Source organism: Delphinapterus leucas, chromosome 13 (genome assembly GCF_059928025.1).
Source record: "Delphinapterus leucas isolate spDelLeu-1000000601 "Yukka" chromosome 13, BTC_Dleu_Yukka2, whole genome shotgun sequence".
Lineage (NCBI taxonomy): Eukaryota > Metazoa > Chordata > Mammalia > Artiodactyla > Monodontidae > Delphinapterus > Delphinapterus leucas.
In genome coordinates this window covers 4,521,287-4,540,103 of record NC_143141.1, presented here as the reverse complement: position 1 = coordinate 4,540,103, position 18,817 = coordinate 4,521,287, and positions in this window count along the sequence as shown.

The window sequence follows — 18,817 nt, the reverse complement described above, 5'->3', positions numbered from 1 at the left end:
AACCGTCTTGCACTGTTGGTGGGAATGTAAATTGATACAGCCACTATGAGAACAGTGTGGAGGTTCCTTAAAAAACTAAAAATAGAACTACCATATGACCCCGCAATCCCACTACTGGGCCTATACCCTGAGAAAACCATAATTCAAAAAAGAGTCATGTACCGCAATGCTCACTGCAGCTCTATTTACAATAGCCAGGACATGGAGCAACCTAAGTGTCCATCAACAGATGAATGGATAAAGAAGATGTGGCACATATATACAATGGAATATTAGTCAGCCATATAAAGAAACTAAATTGAGTTATTTGTAGTCAGGTAAGTGGACCTAGAGACTGTCATACAGAGTGAAGTAAGTCAGAAAGAGAAAAACAAATACCATATGCTAATACATATACATATATGTGGAATCTAAAAAACAAAAAAATATATGGTTCTGAAGAACCTAAGGGCAGGACAGGAATAAAGACACAGCCGTAGAGAACGGACTTGAGGACACGGGGAGGGAAGGGTAAGCTGGGATGAAGTGAGAGAGTGGCATGGACATATATACACCACCAAATGTAAAATAAATTGCTAGTGGGAAGCAGCTCCATGGCACAGGGAGATCATCTGGAGGCTTTGTGACGACCTAGAGACGTGGGATAGGAAGGGTGGGAGGGAGATGCAAGAGGGAGGGGAAATGGGGATATATGTATATGTATAGCTGATTCACTTTGTTATAAAGCAGAAACTAACACACCACTGTGAAGCAATTTTACTCCAATTAAGATGTAAAAAAAAAAAAATTCCAGTGAGGTTTCACTGTGTTGATTCAGAACATGACTTCAGGCTCCATCTCTAACTCTGTATGAATGATATCTCTCAGCTGGTCTCTCAGGGTGCCAGCCCTCAGAGCAGACTTTGTCAAGCGTGTGGAGGGTGATTTTATCCCCCAGGGAATGTCTGACAACATCTGAAGACATGCTTGGTTGTCACAGCTTGGGAGGGAGATGCTACTGGCATGTAGAGACCAAGGACAATTAAATATACTATGGTGCCCAGCAGTGCTCCCCACAGCAAAGAATTATCCAGCCCAAAAGTGCAGAGACTAGAATTCCTGCCCTAGAGATCCATCTACATCTCTGGACAATAAGTACTTTGCACCACTGTCTTTGGGAGGTTTCTCCTTTGGATACAGCATCCCTCCAAGCCCTGCCTCTGTGCATGCTCCCAGGCCTAGCCTGGATCCCCAGCCTCCTGTCTGCAACATTAGATTAGGCCATGCCTGGAACATCTCTTTCTTCCAGAAAGAATGTGTGCTTCTTTGTATAGTAAGAGAATTTAGATTTTCTATTTCCAATCACAATTTATATTTTGATACTGGCTAAATGTATCTGTTTTCCAATAATATTTCTCCTAGGTTTATAGAAGTTCCTAGTGAATCCTAAGTGAACTCACAGAAAAATGATACCTCTAAATACAGAAATCACGAAACATGTCAGTAGTACTGGTCATGGTTTATACTCCATTCAAAACATCTTTAGGCAGTCCAGAGAGATCATCAGACCTCAGATTTACTGTTCATCCATTGTTTCATTCATTCTTCACAATTATTGTTTGTGATAAGACCTATTCTGCTGTATTGCTGAGAAACTGCTAGTTATCAAAGAGCTAATTCAATAGAATTCTTTTTTAGACTTTAACAATGTTTAAGAAGAAATAATAATTGTTTCTATAGCTATAAGTCTATTCCTTTAATAACTAAATGTCATTGAGAAAACCCAACATTTGACATGTAATTTTTCTTTTTTACATCAAGAATATTAACTTTTCCTGAAACCATTATGCTTATCAGTAGCAAGAATCTTGTCACACATTCTCATGTCCTTTATACTCCCTTGTTATAAGAATAGGAATTAAAATCACTTAAATAGAGCAACAGTGAGAGTCAAAGGGAACTATTTCCTGATTTTTTCTAGCTCCCAAGGAGAATTAACCAGTATGACTCACACAATACAGATTTATATTCCTATCAATTGACCAAGTAGTACTTAGTCAGCTTAAGGAAAATATGAACCAAATGAGAAGTAGCCCTATTATAATGGTACTAAAAATACAAAGAAAAATAGCATGGTCCAAGACTTTTAGAATTTCGGTCTTGTCAGTAAACATGCATATCCAACACTTCGTAGGCAGTATAACAAATTCCACAAGAAGATATAGTATTTTATTACTACTAGTCTCAAAAAGTGGAAATAGGTCTTCAGATTGCCTGTTAGAAAGAAAGTAACATTTTGGTACTCAAAATTAAATGTTCTGAACTTAATTGTTATTCAAATTAATTCAACAAATATTCACTGAACCTCCACTATGTTCCAGAAGCCACAATATACTTAATGGGGTTTACCAAGAACAGTACCACTGTATTCATTACCTTAAAATAGTTTACCCCCTAGACTGAGTGGGATTGAACTCCTGCTCTAGCATTACCGAACTCTGGCTAGTGAGAAATTATTTAACCTGACTTTGGAAAGAAAAGGATAAAGTCGTGATCTGGCTCGCAGAGTTGTTGTAAGCATGGAGGATGAATGTAAAGTTCTGAGAAGAGCAGCCAGAGTGTTGTATGTGCACAACCCAATATGCAAACTGTTAACTAGATTCTGTATAAGGCAAGTAGAGGTAAGTGCAACAGTGATCATTTTTAGCCTGGAACCCTCCAAAATCAGCAGAGAATAAATTCAAGTGAATTGCCAACCCACCGTAACCCAGTGTGAAATGAGCCCATGACAAAGGTGAGCAAAATATTCTTGCAGCTCCTAAAACAAGGCGGAAAGAATTACTGGCTGTATTTGGACCCATAATTTATTACTGAGTTCTGGTGTTTGCAAAGGATGATGTAGTCTTAATGAACGTTTTGCAATCACCATTCACCTACTCTCCAACACACCAGAAAGATCAGGTGTGAGATGCAAAAACAAACTGGAGAATATCTCCTAATTTCTTTACAGAAGCTCATGCCTCCTCAAGTAACTAATTTTTTCTCTGTCCAGGAAGAGTAGCTTCCAGAGCTTCTCAAGTACTTCTGTAAACTAAAAGCCAAAACCAAAGAAAAAATGCTATAATCTGAGAGATAGAAATGAGGCAATTTGAGGTCTCCCTTTAATAAGCAGCAAACTGGCTTATTTAAGATTAGCTTTAAAAAGGATAGATTATTTAGTGGTAGAACAGGAATAAGGTAAGAATGCCTTGCTGAAGCACTTGAAGCATTATTAAATGGTCCAAATCTGTGTCTGTTGATGAATGAATGAATAAAGAAAATGTGGCATATGTAAAATGGAATCTTATTCAGCCATAAAAAAGAAGGAAATCCTGCCATTTGTGACAACATGGATGGGCCTGGGAGATATTATACCAAGTGAAATAAGCCAAACACAGAAAGATACACTGTATGATCTCACTCATATGTGGAATCAAAAAAGTCGAACTCACAGACGTGGAGAATAGAACAGTGCCTGGGACGTGGGAGTTGGGAAGATGTTGGTCAAGGGATACAGATTTTCAGTGATAACATGAATAAATTCTGGGGATCTTATGTACAGCATGGTGTATAGCTAATAACATTGTATTGGATATTTGAAATTTGCTAGGAGTAGATCTTAAGTGTTCTCACCAGACACAGGAAGAAAGGTAACTATGTGAGGTGACAGATGTAATGTTTCATTGAGGTAATCATTCCATTATGTAAAGGTTCTCAAATCCTCAAATTAAGCACTTTAGACACAGTTTTTATTTGTCAATTACCTCAATAAAGTTGGAAATTAACTGGACTAAGAAAAAATACATCATTTCCAAGAGGTGATAACTTCACAGTTTTGGAAACTGTAGACAGTGAAATATTCTTTAAGAAAGAAAACTGTGCTGTTGAGATGTTTTAAATTGATGGAAACATAAGAAATAAGAAGCTACAGAGAACATCAACCTGACTCGACACCACAACAAAGAACAGAAGACATGTGCATGAAATTATACTTATACACATGAAGCAAATAGGTCAAGTTTTCACTTTTCCATTTGTTAGCACAAGGGCATAGGATAAATGAAGAAGCTTCGTATAAAGAAAGTATCTAGAACTTGAAATATTACAATGGGAAAAATTCTCAAAAGTGGCTTTACTAGGATATTATTTTTAAAAGAATGATTCCCCAAGGCAGTGCTACTGCCAGGTTCTAAGAGTGAAGTGAAAGCCCACTGACCCTGAACCAGACCTGAAGACTCTACAACCTAACCTAACACAAAGTAAGGTTTGGTCATAAGGCTGCAGTGTGCAGTATCTATTTAAAACGAAATAACAAAACTCTACTGTGCTACATTTTTCTCTTCCTGTTTAATGTACATTTGCAAGCAGTATTTTAATACTTGTAATTTGGGAATTAAGTCTTTTATTTTTTTGGAATGCCTAAGAATGTCTAGCATGGGTGTTTAACAAAACAAAATTAAGGCATGGTGGAGAGTTGGACTTCTAGAATGCTGGCTTCCATCAGTAAAACTAGCTGGAATGTGTTTTCCCCAAACAAAAATATTTATTTCTTTCTAAATTCTATGAATGCTTTACTGTTATACATTGTATGTTCTTAAAACTTGCAAAACTAAACATCTGAAAGGATAAGGTCTCGAAGAATCTCTCCACAGGTTTTTTATTTTTAAAAGGGGAAAACGAGAAAGTTTACCCTTATAAGGGACACAACTCATAGATACCACCTTAACATACTGATCAGGAAAAGCAGACAATAACCAGTTTTGGTGACGATGTGGAGAAATTGGAACAGGCACACATGACTGGTGGGAATGTCAAATGGTGAAGCCACTTCCTGAAACAGTTTGCCAGTTCCTGAAAAAGTGAAACACCGGCAGCTCCATTCCTGAATATATAACCCCAATCATTGAGAACAAGTCCACACAAAATGGAAACAACCCAATCGTCTGTTGATTGATGAAGGGAGAAATAATATATGATACATGCGTACAATGGGATATTATTTAGCTATAAAGAAGGAATGAAGTACTGATACCTACTACAACATGGATGAAACTTGAAAACATTTTGCTTAGGGAAAAACCACACACAAAATACTACATATTGTATAATTCAATATATATGTCAAATGTCCAGAATAGGCAAATCTAGGGATTCAGAAAGTAGATGAGTGATGGCTAGGGGCCGAGGGTGGAAAAAATGTCTGCTAATGTGTACAAATGAGGCTTATTTCTGAGGGGATTAAAATGTTCTGGAATGAAATAGTGAAGATGCTTGCACAACTTTGTGATTATACTAAAAGTCACTGAATTGTACACATTGAAAGTGCAAATTTTATGGCATGTAAGTTATTTTTTAATAAAAAAAATTGAGGGCCATTCTGGAAAACATCTGGTCTAACCTCTTAAATAGTGTCTACACCACGAAGACAAAAAAATTGACCAACTGTTCTAGTTTTAAAGAGTATATAAATGAGACACATGCTATTTATTCCTATATAAACAGGAAAAATAGATAAGACTTTATTATGATGATTGACACTGTATATTAGATACTATTAGTTTTGTATCAATGTTAAATTTCCTGAGCATAACCCTTATATTGTGATTGTTTAGGAAAACGTCTTTGTTCTTTCGAGATACATTTAGGTTTCAGGGTTTTGGTACTCTGATGCCTGCAACTCTCAAATGATTCAACAACAATAATTTAAAAAACTACATATAAAGAGGTAAAGCAAATGTAGCAAGATGTTAGTAATTGGTGAATCTAGGTAGAGGTATGTGGGCATTTAATTTACTATCTTTAATTATTTTTTTGCTGGAGTTGCTTTACTTCTCAAAATAAAAAGTTGGGAAAATAAATAAGATGATAGGGTCAAAATAATTATCAATAGATATTCCAATGTTTCTAACCACACTTCAAGGCATCATCTGTGCAATGGCAGTTGGAGGCCACCTTGCCTAGAACAAAGATTTTTAGTTTTTAGAGTCTAGTGGCTTTGGTATTAACACATGCCTTTTAAAAGTCTTTCAACTTTTAAAAGTTTGTGTATAAAGTCCACCTCCTCAATTTGGGATGATTCGTTGTCTATTCAGGTATTCCATTAAAGACCTAAATGTAAGGCCAGACACTATAAAACTCTTAGAGGAAAACATAGGCAGAACACTCTATGACATAAATCACAGCAAGGTCCTTTTTGACCCACCTCCTAGAGAAATGGAAATAAAAACAAAAATAAACAAATGGGACATAATGAAACTTCAAAGCTTCTGCACAGCAAAGGAAACCATAAACAAGACGAAAAGACAACCCTCAGAATGGGAGAAAATATTTGCAAATGAAGCAACTGACAAAGGATTAATCTCCAAAATATACAAGCAGCTCATGCAGCTCAATATCAAAAAAACAAACAACCCAATCCAAAAATGGGCAGAAGACCTAAATAGACATTTCTCCAAAGAAGATATACAGACTGCCAACAAACACATGAGAGGATGCTTGACATCATTAATCATTAGAGAAATGCAAATCAAAACTACAATGAGATATCATCTCACACCAGTCAGAACGGCCATCATCAAAAAATGTAGAAACAATAAATGCTGGAGAGGGTGTGGAGAAAAGGGAACCCTCTTGCATTGCTGGTGGGAATGTAAATTGATACAGCCACTATGGAGAACGGTATGGAGGTTCCTTAAAAAATTAAAAATATAACTACCATACAACCCAGCAATCCCACTACTGGGCATATACCCTGAGCAAACCATAATTCAAAAAGAGTCATGTACCAATATGTTCATTGCAGCTCTATTTACAATAGCCAGGACATGGAAGCAACCTAAATGTCCATCGACAGATGAATGGATAAAGATGTGGCACATATATACAGTGGAATATTACTCAGCCATAAAAAGAAAGGAAATTGAGTTATTTGTAGTGAGGTGGATGGACCTAGAGTCTGTCATACAGAGTGAAGTAAGTCAGAAAGAGAAAAACAAATACCGTATGCTAACCCGTATACATGGAATCTAAGGAAAAAAAAAAAGGTCATGAAGAACCTAGGGGTAAGATGGGAATAAAGACATAGACCTACAAGAGCATGGACTTGAGGACACGGGGAGGGGGAAGGGTAAGCCGGGATGAAGTGAGAGAGTGGCATGGACATATATACAGTACCAAACATAAAATAGATAGCTAGTGGGAAGCAGCTGCATAGCACAGGGAGATCAGCTCGGTGCTTTGTGACCACCTAGAGGGGTGGGATAGGGAGGGTGGGAGGGAGATGCAAGAGGGAAGAGATATGGGAACATATGTATATGTATAACTGATTCACTTTGCTATAAAGCAGAAACTAACATACCATTGTAATGCAATTATACTCCAATAAAGATGTTAAAAAAAAAGTTTGTGTATACATTTCAGTCAACTTCAAATAGAATGTCTCAACGTCTCTGTTTACGTGGCGTCCCTCTCAACATTTGTTAAGGAGCAACACTTTGGTTAAAGAACAATTTCACTTTATTATTTGAGAAGAAGGCTGTAAGCCGTTAAGCACCACTAACAGCGATGCTCAGTGGACATACAGTCCTGAGAAGAGTTAGGAATATCCTTGGTCAAGCAGTGCGATCGACCCTGGATTTCTTTTTGTGCTCTGAGTCCTCCGTGATGCAGAAGCCTCCCTGTCACTTGCCACAGAGATGAGAGGTCCACATTTGTGTAGCCCCTCCTGCTGAGGCCATCTCCTCCAATGGGGACACTGAGGATGAAAAAGTTGTGCCCCCCCCGGTGATAAATGCCTTTTCCCCACAAACACAGAATTACCTATCCCCACTAGACCTAATAATAAAGCACAAAATAGGGAGGGACATTCTAACAGGAGGAAAACAACCACCTTCTCCATGGATGGGTAGTGATTCAAAGCCTCTTAAGAGATTTTTCTCACTCATATTTTTCTGACCCCTATGTGTTTCCGGTATTCAACATAGAGCGTGTTTCCTCTTGTATTACCATGTATTTGTCGCACTCAGATGAGAGGAAACACAGTGCATTGTATGTTATTATTTTATGTAAGAAATCAGCCATTCTTTTCTTATTCTTTTTCCCCTTGGCCTTGCAGAATGTCTCCTGGTTTTTTTTTTTCCTTTTCTTTTTGTTTGTTTTGTTCTATTTATAAATTAAATTAAATTTTTTTTCATGGAAAGGCATTTTATTTTAAATATAGTATTGTGTACATGTCAATCCCAATTGCTAGGGCACAGAAACAAAGAGAGGAAATTATTACTGGGCATTGGATCTAGACATAATAATACTTCAATCCAATTGTTCTGTGAACATGTCACTGGGTTACCCTAGACACACAGAGTCCAGCAGGTGAAACTGAAATGCTGATGGATGTGAGAAAGGTCCCGAATCCAGAGAGTGTTATTCATCCTTAGGGGTACTTCTGACCATGTCCTGTATGGAAGACTTCATGCTCCAAGTTGATGGGGAAAAATAAAGTCAGAGTCTCTGCCTAAGCCATCAAAAATAAAATAAAGTAATATTAAGGCTACATTTCTGTAAGATTTTTTTTGTTGAAAATAATAATAATAATTTTGAAGACCAGTGACCTCTTTAATAGGTGTGACTAAAGCACAGAGTTCTTAGGTTTTGCATCAGATATTTTTTACGTGCCAGGGTTAGACAAAGCACTTGTGGACTTTGCGCACGCCTCTGCTCTTCCTGGGGCTGATTCTTTTTCCTCACGTGCACACGGTCACTCATACTGCTCCCTCCCTCTCCCACCCACACTCAGGAAACCCTGTCTGGTGAACCCTCCCCACGTCTGCGGGTGCTGGCGTAGCCACTGCAGGCGGGGGTGATCTTGGGTGACAAGAAGCTCCAGCATGTGGTGGGTAATCCTCCTGGTTTTAAGGAAGAATTATTGGGTTTTGAAATGAAGAAAAAAAAGTTTCTCTACTTTTTGTGTGAAGGTTCAGCTAAATCCAAGTATGCTTGTCCTGTTTTATGCACTTTCATTCTTATGGAAACCGCCAGTAACATGGATTTAATTACATTTTCTAAATTACCTGGACTTGATCAATTGCTTTCATGTTTATAATTAGATTATTTATTTATTTACTATCTGCCTGGCTCCCACCCCTAGACATTCTGATTTAATTCCTGTGTTTGTGACCTGGGCATGGAGAGGTATTTTTTTTTAAAGTCCCATTAGGTGATTCTAATCTTCAGCAAATTTTGGGAAGAACTGGATAAGAAAATATCTTTATATTTTATTTTATGCCTTTATTCACTGTTGTCATGTGGAAGTACACCAAGAAATATTTAAGGAATATTTAAAGAATAAAACACTGTGTGTCCTCCTTTATTATATGTGATATACAAATATATGTGATATGAGGTAGAAAGAGAATGACAAAGCACATGGGACAAACCATAATCAATTGGTAAATCTGGAAAAAGGAAGTATGGGGGTCCTAGGGGCCATTCTAACATATTTTCTGCCAATTTGAAATTATATCAACATGAAAGTTACCAAAAATAATCCCAACACTTACTTCTTCAAAGAATATTGGATATACACACCTTAGCATTTTCCTTTCTGTATTCAGCAATAATTTTTCTCTCTTTTTTTCTTTAACTTTTTAGTGTTAATATAAGCAAGATTATACCTGTTCTTACAGATCAGACATGCAAATATTTTACTGAAATGCCATGGACTCATGATAACTACGTGTACAAATCTTTTCAAATCTTACATTTACTAACACTCAACAATTTTCAAAAAAAATTGAGACCAATTATTTCATTTGGTTTCCTCAAAATTCTAGGGAAATGGTTATGGTAAGAATTATGATGCCCATTTTACCAATGAGAAAACTGAAAGTCATAGGAAATGATTACTTGACCACATTTCCAGAGCTGGCAGGTGCTGAAGAAACTGACATCCACCTCTGTGTCCTGCAATGCAGGGGTTCCCATGCAGGGCAGTTCCCTGTATGTTTTGTAGATCACTGTATTAGTTTCCTATGGCTGCTGTAACAAATTACTACACATTCATGGCTTAACACACATTTATTACTTTAAGTTCTAGAGGTTGGAAATTGAAAATGGGTCCCAGGACTGCACTCTCACAGGAGGCTCTGTGGTAGAATCTACTTCCTCTCCTTTTCCAGCTCGTAAGGGTCTAAGTTCCTTACCCCATGGCCCTTTCCCCCATCTTCAAAGCTAGTATTGTAACATCTTCTCTCTGAACTCCTGCCTCTCTCTCACAGGGACCCTTGTGATTTTATCAGGCCCATTTCAATAATCCAGGATAGTCTTCCATCTCAAGATATTTAATCACATCTGCCAAGTCTATTTTTCTATATAAGGTAACACATTCACAGGTTCCAGGGATTAGGCCTGGGAAATGTTTAGGGAACCATTATTCAGCAAACCATAATCTTCTTCTAAAAATCTCATCCACATACCTAGCTTCTGATTAGCTTTTCAGTACCTCTTATTTATTTTATAATTAATGGATATTTGAGAAAATCCTCATTATTAGGAAGAGAATACAAAACAATCAGAAATATTAAAAATATAAAAATATAATGCAGATGCAGAAGAAACGTTCAAATAAAATTCTCTATAATTAGTATTGATAAAAATCAGCATATTTAGGTGGAATTTTTGTCCATTAACCATGATTTTCTGTGAGAAAAGCACATCTAAACCAAATGTATAATAATTGAAATAAGAAATCCAAAAGAAAGATTGGACTTAAAAGATATTGCTGAAAATAAAAACAAAAATAAGAATTTGAAATACAAGGGAAAAAAAGTAATAAAATTAGAAATTAATTGAGGTGGTGCAACATCTGACTAAAGGAATTTTAGAAAATGAAAAAGAGACAATTATCAAAAAAAAAGAAAAAGAAAGAAAAAAAGAGGAACAATTCTCTATGAATTTCAGAAAGAAAGAGTATGAAACTCTAGATTTAAAATGCTCGGGGCATTGATAAATTGATAATTTTCATAACTCAGGGCATGAAAATAATATTCCAAAAGAAAGAGCAAATAGCTCCCTCAGAATTTATTGGAATCAGAACAGCTTTAGACTTTTCAAGCAATAATGAATGCTTTAGAAAAAAAATTTAATACTGCCTTTAAATTTTTGAGAAGACTTTTGGCCTAGAATTTGATACCAATATAGTAAAACAAGAGTAATGGTTGAATTAACGTTTTTTAGAAATTCAGGTGTATTTCAGATATGCAAAGAGAAAAATAGCTTGACATCCCACAAACCCTTTCCTAGCAAAGACTGTAGGATGTTCTTTGGCAAATAAGAGCATGAAAATGAAGCTTAGGAAGTTCAGGAAGCTGACGTTCAGGAAATTCTGAGTCCTCACACAATAAAACACCAAAAAGTTACCTTGAAATGAAACGGGGACAGCAGATCTGGAGAGCAACCAGTATCTATGGGAAGAGGAATCACGGTGTTGCGTGATGTAGATCTTCAGGAGGGGAGCGGAGAGATAACTTGCATCTTTAACAAGTTCCCAGGTGATGCTGATGCTGCTGTTTTGGGTACCACACTTCCATAGCCGCTGTCCTGAGGGGCCACCTCTGTAGCTGCGGGTTTTTTGCTGGCTGAGGAAGTACATCAGACCAGTTGCAGAGGGCAATCTAGAAGTGCCACGGAATCAGCAGACCTCAGATTGGAGGGAGTTGCTTTGTAAATACCCGAGCTTCCTTGCCTTTAGGTAGGAAAACTCTGAATCTCCAGATGGGTAATTGACTTGATGATGAATTCTTTATTGGCTTCTCTCTCTTCCTTGTGTCACTTCACTAATTCTCTACCAATGTTTCTTGAAATAACCTCTCCGAAAAGCTACTTACACTTGAATGGCTCAGATTCAGCTTCCGGGAGAACCCAAACCTTAATAGGGAGTGCTCAAGAAAATTAGTTTAATTAAATGAGTATAAACACAATTTATAAAAAAATAAACTTCACAGCAGTCCATTAAAATACCTTTGTATAGGCATCTGTTTACTTTTCTTACACACACTGCAGTTCAAATGGTTTATCTGCTGCCCACGAATTAACAGTGATGCTGTATTAGAACTGCTTTTTAGAATGATTTTAGAAATCACATGTTAGTCATTTGATTCATTTTCCTCATTTTTGAAAGCTAATTGCCAATTTGTATCATTGAAATTTGAGTGGTCCTGTGGAAAGTAAAATATAATTGTATTTATTTACCAGCTAGGAAATTGTTGACAGGCTCACAACTGCCACAAAAACCAGAGAAAGAAATTTAAATGATTTTTATTGATGCAGACTTCCAAGGGGTATCATTTCACCACACTAATCTGGGAACAAGGAAATCTGTCAAACAGGAAGCACTTTTAAACGTTGAGACATGAGAATAATGCTCGTCAGTTTTCCTTGGTGGACAAAGTGAGAACGAAAGGTTTAGATCCTTAAAGAAAAGAGAAAGAAGTGCTTTTCAAAGCCTGGGTTATACTGCAAGTGACAGGGACCCTGTTGCCTGAGGGCACTTCCGTGGGCCACTGCAGCCTTCCTCCCTAATGCTGGTGAAAATGTGGTTTTACCCTCAGGCAAAGCTACGTGGATTCAGTGAAAACCCCTTCCGAACATCAGATGCTGTGTCACAGTGCTGCATGCTGCCTTCTCGCCGAGCTTATAATGAGTTTTCCTCACTACTATTACCTGAGCCCCAAAATGCACATTAAAGGACACTGTCAATTAACATTTGGATCAAAATGTGACCTGCATTATGACTGACAGGATTTCGTGGAGACAGTCCTGAAGAGTCCAAAAGTCTACTCATATATTTTCAACACTCAATTACTAACAAGGTATAATGTTCAATTAAAAGGAGGCAATCCTTTGGAACCCACAGAAACATAAGAATTCTGCGTATTACTAGTAGTTATGTGATATCACTTAATAACTTGGCAATTTCTTTGTAGTGCTTTTCATTTCAGAATCAAGAGAGATTCAGAAAACTTGGGCTCAAGTCCCTTGATTTTGTTCCTGAGAAGCCAGACCACCTTGGCTTAAGTTTGCTCCCTCTTGGCCCCTGCCCCCCACCCCAGCCAGTATCCTTCTCCATTAAAAAAAAGAGGTTGACTACATGACCTCAAAGGCCACTCCTAATTCACAATCACTTATCTCTCTCTTGTCAACTTCTGATGAGCTTTCAAGAGAGAAGGAAGCAAGACAGGGCAGGAGAAAGGCTGGCATTTATCCAAAGAGAAAAGATAAAAATAGCAAGACCCATAAAGCCTAACGACGTAAATATAATTTTAAAACAGGCCTATGTGACTTCACATAATTTTTCCTTTCATTTAGGTGGAGCTGGGTGTCCACAGGTTTGTTCCATCTGTGTAGGGTGAAGGAATGGTATGCCCCTAAGTCACATGTGTAAATGTGGTCTGGGCAGCGTTTCCCATTCCTGCTCTGACATGTAAAAAGCTTGGAAATTTTACACCAGTCTTTACAGCAAATTTTTAAAAATAGAAGACATGAAAATCAAGGACTTTTCTTGGACCCATCAGAGACTTGGGATAAACTACCACGTGAAAATCTGGAGAGACAGGTACATCCAGAGATCTGGAGTTACAGCCAAGATCTGCTTATGTGGAAACAAAGCCGTTGGAGCTATAAACTGGTGGGAACACACGATGGTAATTCTGACAACTTTCTGGAAGCTGTGCATGCACTATCATGTAAATAAAAGTTTTCAGGGGGCTGTAGTCTTGCAGGAGCCCTGACTTTCATAGGCTTTACCTCCAGGAATCCTGTGGGTTCTCAGTGTGAGCATCTGAGCAAGATCTCAGGCTGGCTCTGGCAGGGGGAGGGGAAGAATAAATGAATGAACCCAGAGCCTTCTAGATAACAGAGGTCCACCTGCCAGGGAAAGACTGTGCCAGAGCCTATCCCATCTGGGAAGGGTATTTCCCTGACTCTGGTCACTTTCCACCTTCCTGACTCCCCTAAAGGGATGAGAGCTAAGAAACACTGGTGAAGGACAAAGACTAGAGACAGAACGTGCTGAAAAATTTCATCCTTCCATGGTAGACATCTCCCCTCGCCAACACTTACTGCTGTGTGCAGGGCTCAAAGAGCTGCAAGACATGGGCTCTGTCTAAGGAAAAGATTTTGGGAGATGTTGAAAGACAAGAGGAGGGACAAGGATGCTAGAAGAATGTGAAGGTTCTGGTAAACATTAAGCACAACTGACCTAGCCAGGGTGACACAGATCCTTATACCATGGGTATGTACCAGAGTCCCTAATGCTTGAAACACTGTATTCAGATTTCAGGAAAAGAATTACAGAAATGATAGGACAAGAAGAAACTCAATCTGAAAAGACAAAGGCAGCATCAGAAACAAACTAAGGTGTACAGATTTTGGAATTATCAGAGAGTAAGCGCTCTAATAGAAAAAGTAGACAACATGAAAGAAGAGATGGGGGATAAGAACAGAGAGGTGGAAAACGATAAGAAAGAATCAAAAGGAGACATGAAAAATCAAAAACATGGTAACAGAAATGAAGAATGCATTTAATGGGTTTATCAATAACCTGGATTTGACCAAGAAATAAATCCGTGAAGACATGCTGATAGGCACTTCCAAACTGATAATCAAAGAGAAAAAACAATGAAAAAGCAGAGTGGAACATCCAAGAAATGTGAGGCAAGTTCAAAAGATGTAACTTATACATAATTGGAATACCAGAGGGCTACAAAAGAGAGAACAGAGCAGAAATGTTTAGAGTAACATTGACCAAGAATTTTCATACCTTACTCCAAAATTAGCACCAAACATCAAACCACAGATCCAAGAATCACAAAGAACACCAAGCAGGATTAAAAAACAAGTAAACAAAAATCTACACTAGGCACATAATATTCCTATCAAAATTCCCACAGGAGAAATAAGTAATCTGAATTGCCTGTAACTGTTAAATACTTTGAATTGATAATTAATAACCTTCCATAAAATAAAGCACCAGGCCAAAATGGTTTCACTGGTGAATTCTACCAAACATATTAGAAAGAATTTACCAATTCTCCACAATCTCTTCCAAAAAGACAACAACAAAAAAACCCACAAAAAAAACAGAGCGAACACCAAACACCATCCAACAGATTCTATGAAGCCATCACTACCTCACTCTAATATCAAAACTAGATAAAGACATTACAAGAAAGGACAACTACAGGTCTATTTCTCCCATGGGCATTGAAGTAAATATCCTTGACAAATACTAATAAATCAAATTCAACAATATATAAAAATACTTTTATACCACAACCTAGTGGGAATTTTTTTACGTGAATGTCTATTTTGGCATTAAAAATCAATCAATACAATCCAGCATATCAACAGATTAAAGAAGAAAGAACATGTGATCATATCAATCAATCCAGAAAGAGCATTTGGCAAAATCCAATGCTCCTTCCTGAAAAAAAAACAAAACAAAAACAACTCTTCAGCAAACTGGAAATAGAAGGAAACATACTTGACCTTGATATAGGACATCTAAAAATATTTTGCCGTTCTTAATCTTGAGAAACTAAACTAAACTAAACATATTTTTCCAGTAAGATCAGGAATAAGGCAAGGATGTTCTTCCCTAAACCCTCACATCATACTGGAAGTCCTAACTGCTGTAATTAGATGAGTAAAAGGCAGAAAATATATACAGATTGGGAAGGAAGGAAAAATAAAAACCAGTTTTTCTCCACAGATGACTTGATTGTCTATGTAGTATACCTAAAGGATGGACAAAATAACTCCTGGAACTGATATATCACTTAAAATAGTGCCAAAAGAGTGAAATACATGGGCATAAAACTAACAAAATATGTCAAGGAACTAGATGTAGAAAATGAGAAAAAATGTTATGAAAAAAATCAAAGACAATCTAAATAAATGGAGAAATATTTCATGTTAAAGATATTAGAAGACTCAATATTATTAAAGTGACAGTTCTTCCCAACTTGATCTGTAAATTGAGCAAAATCTCAATTACAATTCCAGCAAGCTATTTTGTATGTATTAATTAACATATTCAAAAGTTTACATGGAAAGCCCAAAGACCTATAATATTCAATGTCATCTTGGAAAAGGAGAGCAAAGTTGAAGGAATCACATTGTCCAACTATGAGACTTACTCTGAAGTTACAATAATCAAGGCAGCATGGTATTGGTGAAAGAATAGACATGCAGATCAGTTAAACAGAATAAAGAGCTCAGTTACAGACCACAGAGTCCACTGATATGAGCAGTATCACCTAGATTTTAATCAGTTATTAAAAGAGAAAATATACAGGCATCTTGAGTTGGACTGACCTTCTAGTGAAGGTTATTTAAGAGCATTTGTGTGTGTGAGCATCTACAGATATCAAACTCCAATTCTGATCTTCACTTTCAAACATTTCCTTGAATGTTACTGTTCAAGGAATAGGGAAGAAAATCTACATACATAACAGGGAACTGTCTCTTCTCTGGTTCAGACTGAAGGTTGTTCTCTTTTCATCTAGGCCCTCTTGATCATCATACTGTTCCAGCCCACACTTAATGCTGTTCCAGCCCACATTTAATGCTGTTCCGGTCTGTGTGGGTCTAAACTCGGGTGTACACGTCCAAGATACAGGCCTAAATTACAAACTGTACAGAAATGCCTATCTCAGTCCCCAGCTTCTCAGATTGCAGACGCCCCAGTTCTTCCTGCTCTCCCCCACTTTTCTCTGTCACGGCTGCTCCAGCATCTTGGTGGTTTCTGAAACACACCAGGCTCACTGCTGTTGCAGGGCACCACTGTCCCTTTGTGGAAACTCCACAGCCCATAGAGCCATGGAGTAAACTCCTCACTTCCTTCAGGTCTTTTCCCAAAAGTCACCTCCTCAGCCAGGCCTACCCAACCTGCACTATCTTACATTTCAATGCGTCACTTCTCTGGACATTTCTTATATTTCTTTACACTTTGTTTTTCACCTTAATCGATAATCCCTAAAAAACTGTGAATTTTTGCTTATATATCTTAGTTGTATATCTTTTTCACTGGGATAGACATTGTATGAGAGCAGGGATTTTTCCTCTGTATCCTCGGTATATAAAAAATGCCCTGCACATAGTAGGTTCTCAGCAAATATCTCTTGAATGAATGAATGAACTTTAAATAGCACAGTTCTCATTAACTCATTGACCAAAAAATAAAGTCTGAAAAAACAAAAAACAACTGTCAGTGACTGACCTGGAATGATATATTTCTATTTGTCCAGCATCGATCTTTCTAATGTTGACCCTACATCAAGTGCCCAGTTGGTCTTTGCTCTCTTAGGGCAATGGGAATGGGCTGGATCGTTATAATTGGAGCAATTCCAAAATCCCCACGTGGGAGGCGCTTAGAAGCAACCATGGGAGAAGAAGAGGATAACAAAGGAAAAGGTTCATTTAGAGAAATTTGAGGGAAGCAAGGAAGAGGGATGAAAGGATAACTTGGGATTATATTCTGCAAAGTGAAATGACCTTGACGTTCCACTCAATGGACAAGCATGCAAGGCTTTTAAGCAGAACATGATTTTATTAAACCAGGATTTTTCTGCTGACAGGGAGGCGGTGGGATTGAGCATGGGGAGACAGGAGGCAGGCCGGTAATGTTTCCATAACAAGATTAATGTATTTTAAAGGGAGGACATAAAGAAGTCAGTGAGTTTCCATCTGGATTTTTCTTAGTTTGGAAATCTTCTCAAGTTCCTAACAGATTTTGTCGTGACCTTAGTGAACTGCTGAGTTAGCAAGCATTGATAGAAAAATTAAAATGTACTCTAAATATTTTTGAAATGTATTTCAAGTGGTGATAGAACATTTCCTATGTCATAAGGACATTTTACCAATCTGCATAGAAATAATCCAAGTCTTGGAGAGTTTCCTCTGTTTTGTTGAGGTTTCTACCATCTGCATTTTGAATTTTGGTTATTAAGGTTGCAGCTTTGTGGCTTTCTCAGATTGCCAACATCTGCCTCCTTTATTTAGGCTTTTTCTTTTCTTTCTTTCTTTCTTTTTTTTTTAGTATCCAGGATGAATTGAGTTTTAATGGATGGGACTGACTTTAACTTTGCCTTCTATTCAAAAATAAACTTTTTTAAAAAATAGGAATCTAAACCTTTTCCTCTTACTCCATCCACTTGCTGGTAAGTAGGCATTTTGTAGAAATGTAATTACTACAGAGGAGCAATGCTTTTCTTTATTTAGCACAATTTACCTATTGCAGAGCACAGCGTACAGTTCTACAATGCATACTAATCATAATGGGCTACATAGACCCTTGGCTAGCTCTATTTTTGCATATGATTCATTTTAATTTCAGAAGCACAAAAGGGATTATGTCTCTATTGGAATGTCTTGAGTAAGCCCTACAGCAGGGGACCTGTGATGTCATTTGTTCTATGAGAAGCATGTATTTATCTATTACGGGCTGAATCTAAAATATAAATATAAGATACTAAAGGTTCTCTTGTTAAGAAACTGTCTTATGCATTTTTCTGCCCATTTAATAATCAGTACACATTTTCCCATGCAAATCATCTATTTTTATAAGAAAGATCCAGCAGGTGAATCTCACATCGGAAACTGATTTAAAATCATTATCCCCAACTTCCTTCTTCAGATATCTGCTTGCTATTTGTAACAATCTGGGCAAGGCAGTCTCTGGTCTCCATTTGTCATTTGGATCACAAAAGTTTTGTCAAGGTTAGGCTCTAACTACAGTTACTGTGTT